Here is an 18,804-nt window from a genome sequence, read left to right as displayed (position 1 = left end):
TGGAACTACTTTTCTGCTATCACTTCTTTACCTTTTTTATCCCACTTAGTCTAAGAAAGCTGTTGTCCTGTAAGGTTCCCTTTGCAAATTGTTTCTGAATTGATAGTGTGGAGAGGAATCTCATTTTCCTTTTCTGGGTCCAGCAATAGGAAGTCTCTCTTACAGAGAAATCTCAGGGGCCAGATGGATGCTGGAGGCCTAGAGAAAAGTAGTGAGGATTAGAGTATCGGCTCCTGGGATGGCTAATGAGTGCCCTACACAGAGAGGAGACACAAAAGAATTAAATTGGGACTCTCAAAGGGTGTGCCCTGCCCACAGACTGTGAGCACGTGTGTGTACATTTGTACAACTGCGTTTCAGAAGCACATGAAAACCAGAAAAAATACTTTGACAACTAGAAGCAAGAGATTTGTGGGGAAGTACACACACATTTTAAAAATTTGGCTATAAAATAAATAATAATTCTAGCTTTGGGGGAGTAACCCATAGGATGTAATCTCTAAGAAAACAATCCCATTTGATGTCTTATACTTGATTTCTCAAGCAGTATTAACATGAGATAGGACACTGTGTCCTTCAAATACAAAGGAATTTTATCTTGTCTTCTGAATGATGGTGATCAGAGAAGCCACCTTGACTCTCAGAATTTTGGGATGTTTACAAATGAAAAGGGCCAAGCTGCCAGATTCAACTATTAACTCGAGCCACCATTATCAATACAACTACCTAAAGTCAACACTTCCATTACAATTACCTGTCCACAGAGATTACTGGAGTTATTAGTATTTTGTTACAATTATTTAGTAGTAATAAAATCGGCATGTAAAGTCTCAGCCTTTTGGAAGTCATTTTTCTATAGATTAAAATATAGTCACGTATCTCATTTTATATCAAACAAACATGAAGTGGGGCAAATCAGTTTTAAAGCACCTAGCATTTTTCACAAAGTTGCTTTTCAAGGTAGACTGCAAACATTTACAATCTTAAGAAAGTAAACAGAGTTGTAAAAAATTGCTCAGAACAGATTTAATTGCATACCAACAAATTTTTTTAAAAGTCATTAAGTCACCATGTCAAAAATTAAAATAAACAAGCTATGATATAAATTCCACTGGGAATTATAACTTAAGGCTGTTTTGAAAAGATAATATATCTCCAAGTTTTTCAAAAAAGTATTATATACACACACAGAAAATCAACGAACTTGGAAGAACCACATTCAATTTTTATCTAGAGTGTTTTTATCAGTCAGGATAGGGTAGGTTATGCTATAGTAAAAAATGACCCCCAGTATTCTTCTTCTTATTATTATTGTTTGGATACAGGGTCTCCCTCTGTCACTCAGCTGGAGTGCAGTGGCATGATCTCGGCTCACTGCAACCTCCACCTCCTAGGTTCAAGCGATTCTCCTGCCTCAGCCTCCTCCTGAGTGGCTGGGATTACAGGCGCACGCCACCATGCCTGGCTAATGTTTGTATTTTTAGTAGAGACGGGGTTTCACCATATTGGTCAGGCTGGTCTGGAACTCCCAACCTCAGGTGATCCACCTGCCTTGGCCTCCCAAAGTGCTGGGATTACAGGCATGAGCCACCGTGCCCAGCGCACCCAGATAAATAAATATTAATTATTTATCTCCTGCACACGCTACATGACCAGCACAGGCTGCAGGATGGCTCTGCTTAATATAACCACTCAGAGACTTGGGTTAATGGAGGCCCCATGTCAACAGGTGCTTTTATAATCACCATGGCTGGAGTTCAGCAAGGGTTACATATTCCTACTTACTTGGACAAAGCATACCACAGGACCACATCTAAATTCAAGAGAGTGGAAAAAAAAAAGGGGGTTTTCAAAAAGTTCATGGAAAATGTGTATTATGAAAAAATTATGCATGGATTTCAAATTTTTTTCCACCAAGATAAATTCGTACTGACTAGTTATAACACATTTGAACAGAATCTAGTTCAAGGCACTAAAAAGGATAAGATATCAATTTGAAAACAGCCCCTATCAGAGCAATATGAATTTTACTAAAACTGAAGCAAGAACAAACAACAAATTTACGGTGAAGCTTAAGTGGAAGAATGGTGAAATAATTGATGCTTGATGAAAAGTTTATGGGGACAATGCCCCAAAGAAATCAGCAGGTTACAAGTGGATAATTCATATTAAGAAGGGATGAGATGATGTTGAAGATAAAGCCCACAGGGGCAGACCATCCACATTACTTTGCAAGGAAAAAATCAATCTCGTTCATGCCCCATTTGAGGAGGACCAATGATTAACAGCAGAAACAATGGTCAACATCATAGACATCTCAATTGGTTCAGCTTATGTAAGTCTGACTGAAAAATTCAAGTTGAGTAGACTTTCCATTCGATGGGTGCCAAAACTGTTGCACCCAGATTAGCTGCAGACAAGAGCAGAGCTCTCAATGAAAACTTCAAATAAGTGGGATCAAGAACCTGATCCCCATTTCCCCAAAGGATTGTAACAGGAGATGAAACATGGTTTTGCCAGTACAATCCTGAAGACAAAGCACAATCAAAGTGATGGCTACCAAGAGGAGGAAGTGGTCTACATAAAGCAAAAGTGAACCAGTCAAGAGTCAAGGTCATGGCAAAAAGTTTTAGGGATGTTCAAGACATTTTGCTTGTTGACTTTCTGGAAGGCCACAGAATGATAACACCTGATTATTAGGAGAGTGTTTTGAGAAAGTTAGCCAATGCTTTTGGAGAAAAATGCCCCAGAAAGCTTCACTGGAGAGTCCTTCTCCACCATGACAAGGCTCCTGCTCATTCCCCTCATCAAGCAAGGGCAATTTTGCAAGGGTTTTGATAGGAAATCATTAGGCATCCACCATACAGTCCTGATTTGGCTCCTTCTGACTTTTTGTTTCCTAATCTTAAAAAATCTTTCACACAAGGAGTAATCTCTATTTTAAGAAAATCTTGGGCTGGGCACAGTGGCTCATGCCTGTAATCCCAGCACTTTGGCAGGCCGAGGCAGGTGAATAACGAGGTCAGGAGTTCCAGCCCAGCCTGACCAACATGGTGAAACCCCGCCTCTACTAAAAATACAAAAATTAGCCAGATGTGGTGGCACATGCCTGTAATCCCAGCTACTCGGGAGACTGAGGCAGGAGAATCACTTGAATCCTGGAGGTGGAGGCTGCAGTGAGCCAAGATCATGCCACTGCACTCCAGCCTAGGTGACAAGAGCAAAACTATGTCTTAAAAAAACAAAAATTTAAAAAAAAAGAAAAAAAAAAATATTGATGGGATGCTGAGGTGGGAGGATTGCTTGAGCTCAGGAGTTCAAGACCAGACTGGGCAACACGGTGAGACCTTGTCTCTTAAAAACAAACAAACAAACAAACACCCAGCTTATATTAAAAAAAAAAAAAAATCTTTAGCTCAGGTGCAGTAGTTCATGCCTATAATCCCAGCACTTCGGGAGGCTAAGGCAGGCAGATCACTTGAGGCCAGGAGTTTGAGACCAGCCTGGCTAACATGGTGAAACCCCATCTCTAGTAAAAAAAAAAAAAAAAAGAAAAGAAAAAAATTAGCCAGGCATGGCTGTGCACTCCTGTAGTCCCAGCTACTCAAGAGGCTGAGGCACAAGAATTGTTTGAATCCAGGAGGTAGAGGTTGCAATGAGCCAAGATGGTGCCAATGCACTCCAGCCTGGGCAATGGAGTGACTCTGTCTCAAAAAACAAACAAACAAACAAACAAACAAGCAAAGAATCTTTAAAGGGCACCCATTTTTATTCAGCTAACATGTTAAAAAAACAAAAAAAAAAAATGTGGCACATATACACCATGGAATACTATGCAGCCATAAAAAAGGATGGGTTCAGGTCCTCTGTAGGGACATGGATGCAGCTGGAAACCATCATTCTCAGCAAACTATCGCAAGAACAGAAAACCAAACACTACATGTTCTCACTCATAGGTGGGAATTGAACAATGAGATCACTTGGATACAGGAAGGGGAGCATCACACACCAGGTCCTATTGTGGGGAGGGGGTAGGGGGAAGGGATAGCATTAGGAGATATACCTAATGTAAATGATGAGTTAACGGGTGCAGCACACCAACATGGCACATGTATATATATGTAACAAACCTGCACGTTGTGCACATGTACCCTAGAACTTAAAGATAATAATAATAAAAAAAAGAATTAAATAGGTAACTTGAATAAGTGTTAAGATTAAATAATATATATACATTTTATAATTTATAAAAAAAACAAAAACAAAAACAAAAAACAAAAAAGCCTGCATTGATATGGTTAAATTCCCAAGACCCTCAGTTCTTTTTTTTTTTTTTAACCTTCACAAGAGGATGGATGCCAAGTCCTCAGTTCTTTAGGGACGGACTAAATGACAGATATAATTGCTTAGAAAACTGTCTCAAACGTGACAGAGCTTATGTTGAGAAAGTTGAGAAAGTTTATATTTTTATTTTTTAATTCCATTTTACCATGAATTTTTTGAAGCCCCTTTATACAATCCTACTCTTATGCTTGGAAGGAGGAGAATTGGAATATTTATGAATAACTTTAATAACTACCATAATGCTAATTAATAAAATATGAATGTACTCTTGAACACAGAACTATCTAACTATCTAAGATTAATCGTAGAGGTCTCCTCTTCTTAGTAGACTGATATGCAACTCTGTCAAGTATCTTATTTGTTACGAACATATGTGCATTTCACAGAAATATAGAAAAAGCTATATTGATAATTTAAACTGGGTCAAAATGCCACTTGGAGCTTAAACTTCAAAACAAACTAAAAATACTTGATTAGCTTACTGTAGTGGAACAGGACTAGTCAATTATGCTAAATGTCACTTGGACACAATAAAATAGAAGAGAGACAAAAATCTGTGGTTTATACCCCAGAAAGTTGCATACATACAACCCTGCCTTGTTTTCTCCATTTCTCATTTCTCCTCTCCGATTATCAAATGAGACAAAACACATGTGAATGGGAATCACATTCACCGTGATTCAAAATAAGACCAAAGATCTTAGGAATTCAACTATTAACTATGCCTGTTGCCTGGTGCCCAGGAGACTGCATTTTAGACCTGACTACTGGCCAGGCGTGGTGGCTCACGCTTGTAATCCCAACACTTTGGGAGGCTGAGGTGAGCGGATCACGAGATCAGGAGTTCAAGACCAGTGTGACCAACATAGTGAAACCCTACCTCTACTAAAAATACAAAAAATTAGTCGGGCATGGTGGCAGGCGCCTGTAATCTCAGCTACTCAGAGCTGAGGCAGCAGAAAATGCTTGAACCCAGGAGGTGGAGGTTGCAGTGAGCTGAGATGGCACCACTGCATTCCAGCCTGGGTGACAGTGTGAGACTCTGTCTAAAACAAAAACAAAAACAAACAACCAAACAAAAACCTGACTACCACAAAATAAAATAAACATGCTTTAAAACTAGATTTTTCTGGTGGATAAAAATATGGCCAGAAAAATAAAATTACATTGATAAAAGTTAACAAAATATTGTAGCAAAGAAATGTATCATCCATCGTGTCTTTGATATTTTAACAAATAAAACCCACCATTTGCGCAGAATTGCTGAACTTTTTCTGTGACTAACCAAAACCTTGCCAGTTTTTTTTTTCCACTGAATTGAGAAACTGCACGTCAAAGCTAAAAACAAAAAGTTAAATGATCTAGTTTTCCTTAAAGGCAGATCATTTTTCTCACACTCATTGTGCCATAGAAGTCAGCCAAAAATTAAAATCAGACTCCAGACTTCCTGAACAAGCTGGACACACCCACAACTCTCTTTAATTCCAAAACTGTGAGTGCCCAGAAAATCTGCTATATTATTTTCCTATTGCTGCTATAACAAATTAACACACATTCAGTGGCTTAAATGACATAGATTTATGACGTGACACTTCTGGAGGGCCGCCTTCCTTCTGAAGGTGACAGGAGAGAACCTGTTTCATTGCCTTTCTAGCTTCTACACATTACCAACCCGCCTCAGTCCACAGCTCCTTTCTCCATCTTCAACACCAGCAGTGTAATATATCTTCTCTCTCCAATCTCGGCTTGTTATTACATCTTCTTTCTCTAATTCTGATTCTCTTGCTTCCCTCTTGTAAGAATCCTTGGGATTATACTGTGTCCACTCAAAGCATTTGGGATTATACTGTGTCCACTCAAAGCATTCGAGATAAAGCCAAGATCCCCAATTTCATCGCATCTGTAAAGTGTCTTTTACCGTGTAAAATAACATATTTATAGGTTCCGTGGATTTGGATGTGGACATCATACTTCAGCTTACCACAGTGTGCCCTCTGGACTGTAAAGATTCACACTCACCCCACATGCAAAATGCATTCATCCATCCCAAGGTCCCCAAAAGTCTCAACCCATTTACAGCATCGGCTTGGCTCCTGGCTGGGGTACAGAGTGCAGGCCGGCGGGGGATGAAGCCGAGCCGTTCACCTCTGCCAGATCCCCAGGGCCTTGCAAAACAAATTAAGGATTTGTGGTTTTATTCCAAAAGTCATGGGGAGAGCCTCTGAAGGGTTTTAAGCAGGAAAGTCACAGGAGTGGATCTGAGTTCTCGAAAGCCCACTCTGGCAGCAGCACGCGTGAAAACTGGAGGTAGGGAGGCTGCTTAGGAGCCTGCTGCAGTAATCCCGGGGAGGAAAACAGGGCGGTCTGTTTAGTTGAGCATTGCCATAGACAGTGACTGCACAAGGGCGGGCCTGAAGCTGGGTGGTAGTGGAGGCTTGAGAGGACCCTGGACAACAGAGGGAGAAGAAATTTCAGTTGGCCAGCGCAATGCAGAGGGCAGTGCCAATGAGGACAGAGCAGAGGAACTGGCAAGACAGCGAGAGGACAGAAGGTTCTGAGAACTGTCTGTTCTGTAGCAGTTAGGACTCCTTCACTCAAAAGTCACAGAGGCGGGGCACGGTGGCTCCCGCCTGTAATCCCAGCACTTTGGAAGGCCCAGGTGGGTGGATCACCTGAGGTCAGGAGTTTGAGACCAGCCTGCCCAACACTGGGAATCCCCGTCTCTACTAAAAATACAAAAATTAGCCGGATGTGGTGGAGCATGCCTATAATTCCAGCTACTCAGGAGGCTGAGGCAGGAGAACTGCTTGAATCCAGGAGGCGGAGGTTACAGTGGGCTGAGATTGTGCTACTGCACTCCAGCCTGGGTGACAGAGTGAGACTCTATGTCAACAACAACAACAAAAAAAGTGACAGAAACTCAACTTGTTTTACCTCTGCAGAAAAGTGATACATTGGTTTACCTAACAATGAAGCTGATCAGGCTTGGGCCTCACTGAATTCAGGGAGTCAAGCAATGCCCTCTGTCTCCCTGTATCCCATTCTTTTTTTTTTTTTTTTTTTTTGAGACTTTGAGATGGAGTCTTGCTCTGTCGCCCAGGCTGGAGTGCAGTGTCGTGATCTCGGCTCACTGCAAGCTCCACTTCCCGGGTTCACGCCATTCTCCCGCCTCAGCCTCCTGAGTAGCTGGGACCACAGGCACCCGCCACCAGGCCTGGCTAATTTTTTGTATTTTTAGTAGAGACAGGGTTTGACTGTGTTAGCCAGGATGGTCTTGATCTCCTGACCTCGTGATCCACCCGTCTCGGCCTCCCAAAGTGCTGGGATTACAGGCTTAAGCCACTGTGTCCGGCCCCTGTCTCCCATTTTTTGTTTGTCACCTTGGTTTCATTTCTTCTCATGACCTCCTGGCAACCCCAGATTCAATCCTTCCACTTCTGTGGCCCGACAGGCAAGAGGGTCTTCCTATTTGTACCAATTACAAGCATCCCAGGGAAACAGTGGTTAGCCTACCTTTAGTCAGGCGCCTACACTGTGTGAAGGGGTTAGGAGGTTTCTTAGCAGGGGTCAGGGGGTTTGCTAGGAGAATAGAAGCCATAGCTAAAACCTCTCTAATTCATCTGGTACGAACTCTTTGTATTAAAATTTTTTTCTATTAGTATATATAAAGTGTATGGATTCTGTTGCATGTATTATGATTTTAAAGTTTTTTTTTTTTTGTTTTTGTTTTTTTACCTTTTTGTGTTTTCACATACAGGGGTTTTAAGTTTTTCACTAATGGAAAAAATGGATTGTTTTCATGTATTACTTCTTCCAGCACTTCTATGATTAGTTCTGGTTAATTGTAAATTTAGGTCCTTACTCATACACCCTCTTCCATACCCCTCTGCAATCTCTTCCCATCAGAATTCAGAGTAAATGAAGGGAAGTCAATATTTTAACCGTGTACCCCTTCACCGTCTTGGCTTTTCAGTTAATACAAGTGTCATATCTGTTGTGCTATAATTATTTTACAATGTAGAGCCAGTCACTAGATTTCTACACACAATCTGAACAGTCAATAATCAAATCTGGCATTGTTCTATTTCTGAGGTACTTTTAGTCTAAGGCTGCTAGGAAGAGACTGGTTGTAGCTAGAATTTGGGTTAAAAATGTTCTTCAAAATTGAAATACGGTAGTTCGGCAACAGAGACTAAGCGCCATTCTTTTTTCTCCCTTCTTTCCTTTTTGAGAAACGTACTGCTAGAAATACCTTCATTCTAAACTCTGCAAACAGAATTGATCCTGTAGTCCTTTAAAGTGGTGTGTTCAGCCCCGAGTTTCTTCATTTGCGTATCTTTTCGGCCTTTTAGAAGCTTTCTTAAAAACTCCCATACTATCTTTCTTCACACTTGCCCTCAAATTTGGTGTATATTCCCCTAAGACACCCGAGCCGAGCTCATCCTGTGGATGCGGGATAGTGACAAGACTGGGCCCTCCGCAGCCCGACAGGGACAGCAGCTTGTCAGGGACAAAGAGTGAGAACAAATGACCCACGTCCCCTGCTGCTCTCCCGGCTCTTCCCTCTGAGGCGTTTTCACTAGGAAGCTTTCAAATTAAGGGTTCATTAAATATATAATAAGCACATTCTCTCCATTCTTTTCACGCCCTCTAGGTCCTGCTAGGCAAATCAGTCTTAAGAGCCAGTTTCCTTTTGCCCTTATTCCTTGCCTCTCCAACTTCAGTGAAAATCTTTTCCTACTTGAGTAAAAGGCAAAGAAAAAAAAAGTTAAAGAACATGATTAAGAGCTTTAATGAATCATATAGGTCTGAATGTAAAGTGGTTCCTGTCTTTCCAATGAGATCCTCAGAAATGTGTCTTGGCAAACATAAATACATAATCCTTTAGGGATGTGGTTGAAACCTTCAGTTGACTACTTACATGGTTTGTTAATTCAGTGACATACATATATTTAAATTCATATATTATGTAAAAATCATATTTAGAAGTATTACTTTTTCCATATGCACATTTCATGAAACAATTTAAACTTTTCAGATGCATCTGACATCACAGTTTTCACAATCACTTAGAATCACAAAATGTTTGAGTCTTCTGATGTTTCCAAAGCATATATTATCTTCATTTCATTTTTTTTTTTTTTTTGAGACGGAGTCTTGCTCCATTACCCAGGCTGGAATGTGGTGGCACGATCTCAGCTTACTGCAACCTCCACCTCCTAGGTTCAAGCAATTCTCCTGTATCAGCCTCCCGAGTAGCTGGGATTACAGGCGTGCACCACCACGCCCAGCTAATTTTTGTATTTTTTTTTTTTTTTTTTTTTAGTAGAGACGGGGTTTCGTCATGTTGGCTAGGCTGCTCTTGAACTCCTGACCTCAGGTGATCTGCTTGCCTCGGCCTCCCAAAGTGCTGGTATTACAGGTATGAGCCATGGTGCCCGGCCTATCTTCATTTCTACTTTGAAGTAAAATGCGGTTTGAATTTTTTATTTATTTTATTTTTAATTTTTTAAAGATTTCAACTTTTATATTCAGGGGGTACATGTGTAGGTTTGTACCAAGGATATATTGCTTGATGGTGAGGTTTGGGGTATGAATGAACCTGTCATCATTTTTAATTCCAGGCCGTCAATACTCCACATTATTCACCACTTACCATATTATTTTTTCAAAGTAACTGCTAACCCTTTTCCTGTTTAGAAAAAAAAAAGTGAAGCTCGCTGCCAGCACTTACTTAATTTTGCGTAAACATGCTCTCTGAGGCTGAAGCAAATCTGACTTTCAATGTGAAAATAAAATATACAAATCGTTTTTGGAGTTATTTCTAAACAGAACTAACATCAGAATCATCTGAATCATCAGAAACGTCTATTTCAGAAAAATTGGATTTATCAAATGAATCTTCAGCCAAGAACTCTTCGAGAATGATGTTAATATCACGCGTAGGAATGTTAACGTTTTCTAGGACTTAACATTTTCAGTGATTGAGAATTACTGTATTTTGTAAATGGAAATACCACTACTAAAAACAGAATGCTATGAATAGAATGATGTCTTTTGTTTCCAAAGTCGATATACTAGCGTGATGTGAAAATAACATTAAAAGAGATATTGCATGGTGAAAGTTATCTTGGGGCGAACGCCGCAGCTGCAAGTGCCATCAGTGAGTATTCTCAGGGCAAATGGAAAAGGGTTAAAAGGCTGTTTACAGTGACACACAACAATAATGACTACATTAAAATAGCTTTTTCCCCCCATTAGGAACAAAGTTGATTCTGACAGAAGATCTCTGCAATCATCCAAAGTGATCATGGACTGAGAGAGTGCCTGCGCCACGAGACTTACACACAAAGGGGCATCTGCTTGACTGAAGCGGTTTTTTTTTTTTTTTTTTTTTTTTTTTGAGAAGGAGTCTTGCTCTGTCTCCCAGGCTAGAGTGCAGTGGCGTGGTCTCGTGATCTCGGCTCACCGCAACCTCCACCTCCAGGTTCAAGTGATTCTCCTGCCTCAGCCTCCTGAGTAGCTGAGATTACAGGTGCACACCACCATGCCTGGCTAATTTTTGTATTTTTAGTAGAGATGGGGTTTCACCATGTTGGTCAGGCTGGTCTCAAACTCCTTACCTCATGATCCACCTGCCTCGGCCTCCCAAAGTGCTGGGATTACAGGCATGAGCCACCGTGCCCAGCCTGAAGCATAATTAAAAAAAAATCTTGCTTGGATCCTGGCTTATACCATAATGCAGTAGAAACTTTTACCAATGATCATCTTCAACAATGATTTTTACCAAACTCTACGGTTTTCTGATTGAAAGAACTTACTAGAAATGTTAGAGACTTTATCCCATTTCTCTAAATTTCACTGCAGTAAACTGCTGAAATGAAAACTCACAAATGTTAGTGCTACATCCACAGTCCAACAGTCATCTTCCAGAAAACATGCTTGCAAAACAAAACAAAACAGAACAGAACAGCATGCATACTGGTCCATTTTCCTATATACATGTTCGCACTCCCTCGTTCCCTCTTCCTACGCCTCCTTTCTCAAAGAGTTGTACGTTGTAGATGACAAACTGCTAGAATACAGACACAATCGTGCTTGATTTGTTCCTTACATGAGGTCTTATGTATGTTCTTCACTGATGTTCCCTTGATAATCTGACAATGGAGAAACACAGCTTTTTATTCCTTGTCTCTTATGGTCTCTTGTAATTATAAACACAATAACAACCAAAATAATAGCTCTCATTGACAGCACCCCTCCCAAGAGCCAGACACTTGACTAAGGCCTGTGAGCATTAACTAAGTTAATGCAGATGAAATGCCAGGCACAAGTCCTGCCATGTGCTAAGAGCCCAATAGATGTCAGCCATTACTATTATTGCCTCAGCCTCCCAAAGTGCTGGGATTACAGGCATGAGCCACCGTGCCCGGCCTGAAGCATACTTTAAAAAAATCTTGCAAAACATCTGTATTAACTGTTATCATTCAATCCTCACAATAACTATATGAGGTAAGCATTCCCACAGATGAGAACATGAAGAACAACAAGGAAACAAGGCCATAGAGTTACTGGCCAAGAGGGGATAGAAGCTCTGCATGTCCACCTCTTTCAATAAATATTTTACATTCTTAAAAAGGCCAAATCTATGTAAATTAAAGAGGATGAGGAAAAGAACAGTCCACATACTTTTAAACTCCCCCCTTATGTTCCAATACCTAACGATGAGAGAGGTCTAGAAGGGACACACAATTTTAATGACAGGGCAAGAACCCTGGAAGTCCCCCAGTGGCCATAGCTGAGAAACAGCCGCTGCCCCTTTCCAGCCCAAAGCAAGTCAAGGCCAGGCAAGTCACGGAAAGGGATGAAGTGTCTCCAGCAAACAACAGTGGGTAGAGGGACCAGGTATAACCGGTAAGATAAAGCCCACTCGAAAGGCAATCAAAATTCTTCTAAAAGGTCATTCAAGTTGACCAAGTAATACATATAGCCGGTGTTGATACTAGGGACAGCCAGTTGTCAGACACAGTCACATGCTGCATAACAGCATCTCGGTCACCGATGAACTGCATATATGACAGGGGTCCCATAAGATTATAATACGGTATTTTTACTATACCTTTTCTATGCTTAGAGATGTTTAGATGGACAAATACTTATCACTGTGTATAAATGCTTGCAAGATTCAGCTCAGTGACATGCTGTACAGGTTTGTAGCCTGGGAGCAACAGGCTAGACCATAGAGCCTAGGTGTGTAGAACCTGTGTAAGTTCAGTCTATGAGGTTCACATGACGACAAATCACCTAAGGATGCATTTCTTAGAACGTTTCCCCGTGGTTAAGCAACCCATGACTGTGAATACGTCACCTTCATTCCATCTGGCAAGATGTTCTGCCTTAGCACTTGGCTGCATTATTTTCCTTTTCTTTCCTGTTCACTATGTTTTAATTCTGAGGACCATAGGAGGGCAGAATATTACTTTTTAAAAACTTTAAACATGTGTCTAAGCATACCCTTTTCTTAAATTGATGACCTGATGTTAAAATGTTATTTTTCATGTCATTTATAATCTTATCAGAATCCATTTAACGAAGTTTGGTTAGACTTCAGTGGAAATTATCTTCCAGAGTTGTTTTCCCCACCTGGGATATAGGGGTAACTTTACTACAATTAGTATGCATAGTGCAGAATTTCACGCAAGGGGGCCTGTGGCAGCAGTGAGATAATTTAAACAAAATTGTAACTTAAACATATTTAACAAATTAAACATAAACATATTTAACACATTTCAGCATATTTAACATAATTTAAACATAGTAAACATTATCTAAACATTCAAAAGAACAACACAGAAAGGACATGTGCACAAACTTGCTGCTACTTAGATCATGGCAGCTTCTAGGATCCATTGTCTTTTACTGATTTAAAAACAAAGCGAAAAAAAAAATTAAAAAGTTGTGCCAGGTGCTGACGAGTTGATGGGTGCAGCACAGCAACATGGCACAAGTATACATATGTAACAAAACTGCACATTATGCAATGTACCCTAGAACTTAAAGTATAATAATAATAAAAAATAAATTAAAAAAAAAAGTTGTGCCTGAAAAATATATATTTAAATCTTATTTAATATAGTATAAACTTTGTTTGCCACCTCTACCTAATTCCTTGTTCCAGGGTAACCAAGGCAGAATAATATTATGTAACTAAGTGGCAGCTTTTCCCTCAAATAAATATCCTTTATCTATTGTCAAGAGGAAACTGCAGTTCCGAGGATGATTTGGATAGACCAGACTGCAGTGTCCATGCTACTTTTTGAATACTCAATTAAACGGCCCTAAATTCTTGGCTTCTGTAGGCTTTGGCTTAGGACATATGGCTATGCCAACCTTTACCAACCCTAGCTCACTGTTCTGACATCCCTTGCCCCAGTCTTCAAAACAGTACCACCCTGTCGCAACCAGTTTCTATCATCACTCTGTTGTACAAAGTTTTATTATCTATTTTATTTATTTATTTATTTATTTATTTATTTATTTATTTATTTATTTTTTTTGTTTTTTTTTTTTTTGAGACGGAGTCTCGCTCTGTCGCCCAGGCTGGAGTGCAGTGGCGCAATCTCGGCTCACTACAAGCTCCGCCTCCCGGGTTCACGCCATTCTCCGGCCTCAGCCTCCCGAGTAGCTGGGACTACAGGTGCCCGCCACTGCGCCCGGCTAATTTTTTCTATTTTTAGTAGAGACGGGGTTTCACCATGGTCTCGATCTCCTGACCTTGTGATCCGCCCGCCTCGGCCTTCCAAAGTGCTGGGATTACAGGCGTGAGCCACTGCACCCGGCCTATTTTATTTTTTAGAGATGGAAGCCTTGCTATATTGCCCAGGATGTCCTAGAACTCCAAGGATGGTGATCTCCATCCTTAGCCTCCCAAGTAGGTTGGACCAGAGGCACCTGCCATTGCACCCAGTCTGGAGTTTAATTTTATTTTTTTCCCCCAAATTAAGTAGTTGTCTATTTAGGTAATTTTATTTGAAAGGAGAATACTGTAACCAGAAATGAATGAGCATTTCCTCATTTAACCTTCCAAAGAAAAGTTCAGCCTCTGACAAAGTATAAGGCAAGTAACAGAATTCAACTTATCTGTATACAAAAGGACTTTCAACCGCACTCTAGAAAACGTGCACACTTTCACTTAATGACCACTGATGATGGAAGTGAGAAGCAAGTGGCAATGGGAACTGCCGCTGCCTTGTCCAAATTAGCAAACCACCACCTGCTCTACTGCTCTGTATCACTGGAACAACTCTAGTTCCTCCAGAGACTATGAAAAGGAACTGCAGAAGCTAGTCAAGGTAGCATGGCACACTCCATCATGCTTGTGAAGAAAAGCAAAAGGAAACACCATGCTGACGCCCTCTCGTCCTGGGTAGAACGACTGTCTCCCGCCCCGTTCTTGGCAGAGACTTATCCCAACGCCTTGGCTTATCTGTTTACATATCTGTCTCTTCTTACTACAGGCTACTTTAAATGCTTTGACCTAATAAAATGCAAGCCCCTAAAGATGGTGTTCATGTCTTACCCATCTTTGTATATAGCAGGTAATGTGATAGGCATTCAATACAGGTTTGCTGGAAGAATGAACGAAGGAGCATTTGTCCTCCTTTAGTTTTGTGCTACACGGTTCAGCAACGTTACTCCCACTCAGAATGAAGCTGGGCACAGAAAGGGCAGAATGACCTTTGGCGCTGACGCACAACAATGGAGGACCATCAAAGGGAAGGAGTGGTGCTTTCACTGTAACCTTGACTAAAATTGCGATTGTGGCTCTCCATGGGAGAAAAAGAGAGAGCAAGAAACAGCAGTCACCCCAGTGCATGGGCACCATCACTTTTAAGCTGAGTTATAAGAACCTCAGGGTGTTTTTCAAAAAACAGGTTTTAAGTTATTTCAAGGAGGAAAAAGAGCTTAACATGCATCATTTTACTCTAAATATCTTTGATATGTTTTCACCATAAGACTTTTAGGTTGTAATGCTAATAAATATCAAGTATTATTCTCTTATAATACTCTTATAATTCTCTTATAATTCTCTCATATCACGTAAGAATTTCTCTAAAACGCACAGCAGCTTGGAGTAGTCAAATTCATGGAGACAGAAAGTAGAATGGAGGTTGCCTGTGACCGGGGGCAAGGAGGAAGGAGGAGTTAGTGTTTAAATGTTTAAGTTTTGCAAGATGAAAAAAGTCCCGGAGATGGATGGCGGTGATGGTTGCACAACAATGTGAATGTACTTAATGCCACTGAATTATATTCTCAAAAATGATTAAGATGATAAATTTTATGTTATGTATGTTTTACCACATTTTTTTGTGTGTGTATGTGGTAAAAGGAAAGTCACTGTCAAATGCTAACAGATAGGAGAATGCCTGGGCTCTAGCCTCAAGGGAATCGCTTCAAACTTTAGGCTAGAGAGAGGTTTTTAAAATGGTGAACATGGTATGGGAGGTGTGCAGGAGTGTGCTGGGGACAAGGTCTGGGTGTCTTATTCTGGTGGCTGTCTTCAGTCACGGTGCCTGGAGTGCAGCTGAGTGTCATCTCAACAATGGCTGGGTTGTGGATTAACTGCCTTGAGGCCATCTCTGGAATTTCACAGCTCAGTCTTCATGCTTGGTTGTCTCAAGATTAGCCCCTGGAACTTTCAGTGTGGTTCATTCCTTGTGGTTTCATTTTGGGGTTTGCAGGAAACAAAAGCTAGTGTGCGGAGGGCCTTGAAGTTTCAAATGGCTTGAACTTACTTGTAATGCAGTTCAGCACGGGTTGGGTTCACCATAGCAACAATTAACCATCCATCTTCCTTTGACTTTAGCAGCCCTGGAAAAATCTCTGCTTGACTAGTATGAAACTCAAAGCTGGTGATGCCATTGTAGGCTGCAGTCCGCTTGGCATCCTCCACTGCCTGCCCCACCAACAGAATCCCAAGGACCTGCGACGTGCTGAGCCAGAGGGAGGCTGATCACACCAGTTCCACAGCAGATGGCAAGGAGGATGGTGTTAGAGTTCACTCCACTCAGCTTCCCTACAATCCAGTACAGCATCTCTGCACCAGCAGTGTTAATCTGGAAAAAGGCATCTGGAGAAATGCAGACTTTCAAGCCCAGGAGATCTTTAAAGATACGAGGTTCCCCAAACAAGAGCTAGTAGGCGGACTGATGATGGCTGAAACGGGTCATGGTGCTTTCCTGGAAGTCAGTTGAGGTCAAGTCATGGACGGCTCCAGGACCTTTAATGAAAAATTCCTTTACAGTCTCCTTCTGAACACCGAGCTCCCCTGGACTTAATTCCTGGGGATGGAATGTGATGACAGCCATTGTGTGCCTTAGGCTATTGGTGCGGACTGTGAGCTCACACCAGTATCAACCTTCATGAAGCAGAAGGCGGGGCTCTGTTGGAGACTGTGGAAGGAATACTTCATCGTACTGTGCCACCTGATTGTGTTTCTAAGGGATGTTTTTCAGATGGGTAGACTGTACACAGACGATGTTCCCATCTTTTCAGGTTCCCAGGTCATATCCCACAGTCTTTGGATTGCCATCTGGACCTTGATTCACAGAGAAGGTAGACTTATTTCTGTAGCCACTGATGACAGGAGATGGTATAGTAGGATGGAGAAGACAAGCAGCCCCTCAGATTTGGGTGCAGCTGTTGTCACATTGACTCCATCAAGCATTTGAATGTGAGACTCTAGTCTTTGTAAATTTTCACCTTGAGCCGTTCATAGTTCAGCCTCCAGAGCAGCATCACAACACCAGCCAGCCTTTCCTGCCAGGAATTATCTAGTAGTCCCAGATGACTTGGTTTCTTCTGACGTTTTTGTCCTTTTTGACACTTCTTGGCTACCACATGGGTGAAATTTCCCTTACATACTATGCCCTAAAAGAGCTGTGACCAACCTGGTGGTTTTACGGTACACCAGGGAAGCAGTCTTGGTTTGGAGAGGAAACCCACCATGGAGAGGAAGCACGTGAGGCTGTGTGTTAGGACTCTTCTCTTAATGCCTGCCATCTAAAGACACACTGAAATCCACCTCTCAGGGCTGAGGTGAGAACAACAAGCTCATATATATGGCACGCTCTGGACTGTGCTGAACACAGCAGATGCTTGACATGTGTCACTACCCTTCCTTAGGCTCTGATTTGAAGTGTGTCACTTGGTTTCGTCATGCCTTAATGTGTCCAACCTGCAAAATCGAGGCAGCAAACCAAAAGGGCAGGAGATGACCCAGTTTACTGTGGCAGGGAGTCATTTCCTGTTGAGCAGGGCACCTCTACTAGCCCCCTGGCACGTGCAGCCAGCAGGGGGGCAGGCGTGGCAGAACGTGGGGCTCCTCCCAGTGCCAGTGTAGCAGCTGGCCTGGGCACCTCAACTCCTCTCGGGGAGTACCCTTCCCTACTTGGCTGGGGGATCTTCTCTTGAGACCTTCCTCAAAAGCATTTATAATCCTAATCCGCAATTTTAAACAATGTACAACAAAAGTTGGAAGGAGTTCTCACCCCCAGCTTCCCCTAAGCTTCCCCTCCCCTTTTAATATATTATGTCTTTCATTCCATCTATTAAATGTCCTCTCCTTATTTTTATAGACTCCATAATCAACATTAAATAGAAAATTCACACACACAGATTGGTTAAAATATTTACTTGTAGATTTATAAATAGTCTGCAGTCCCAAGGACAAATGGCCACATAATCTGTTGAACAACAGTGATCTGTGTAGGTTTGGACACAATGGAAAACTACAGATCCTGTAAAGGTTTAATATGCAGGACTTTAATAATGTGTAATTTCACACATGCAGGGCCTTTTACATGCCTGTGGACTTTAAGAATTCAGAGCAAACCAACTTTGTGAGAGAAATATGGTACTTGGCTTGTTTATAACTCCAAAGCCAATCCACTTTACAGGGGGACACCCCACTTAATTTTCCAGTTGGAGGTAATAAAGTCATACTACAAACTGAAAGCAACCATAGGAACTGGAATGAATGTGATGACCTTTCTGGAGAAGCACCAGAGTTCAGAAAAGAGGTGCATGGTGAGGTCTAGAGAACCAGGGCTCTGAAGGTGGCCAGATCTTTAAAAGCTAGCCTCTGCCACTTAATATTTGTAAAGTTTGTAAGTAACTTAAACTCTTAGAGCCTTAGTTTCTTAATCTGCAGACTGAAGATAACAGAATCTCTCCCATAAAACACTATTATTATATCAAATGAGATTAAGTAAGATAGTGCAAGCACCTGGAACATGGTGGATATTCAATAATTCTTAGATACTATTAATTATCCTCATGAATAATATCAGAATATAATATTCTGTTCTGAAAAATAACCAGGTCAACCTCAGAGTCTTGTCCTGAAATACTCTTTTGTTCTAACATCATGAGGTTTGGCAGCAAGGATGGCACTGTTAA

The 18,804-nt window shown here is 41.3% G+C and overlaps 1 protein-coding gene and 1 pseudogene across 1 annotated transcript in view; both read right to left on the bottom strand.

The window, feature by feature from the left end:
- The window catches only part of C1H1orf21 (chromosome 1 C1orf21 homolog), a 250,448-nt gene that overhangs the window by 45,988 nt on the left and 185,656 nt on the right, over window positions 1–18,804 (bottom strand). The gene's annotated exons all lie outside the window — the stretch shown is intronic.
- On the bottom strand, window positions 4,465–17,514 carry LOC135968883 (tRNA (uracil-5-)-methyltransferase homolog B-like; annotated as a pseudogene).

This window comes from Macaca fascicularis, chromosome 1 (genome assembly GCF_037993035.2).
Source record: "Macaca fascicularis isolate 582-1 chromosome 1, T2T-MFA8v1.1".
Classification (NCBI taxonomy): Eukaryota; Metazoa; Chordata; class Mammalia; order Primates; family Cercopithecidae; genus Macaca; species Macaca fascicularis.
Note: the sequence above shows the minus strand (reverse complement) of the source record. Positions and strands in the feature narration are given on the sequence as shown.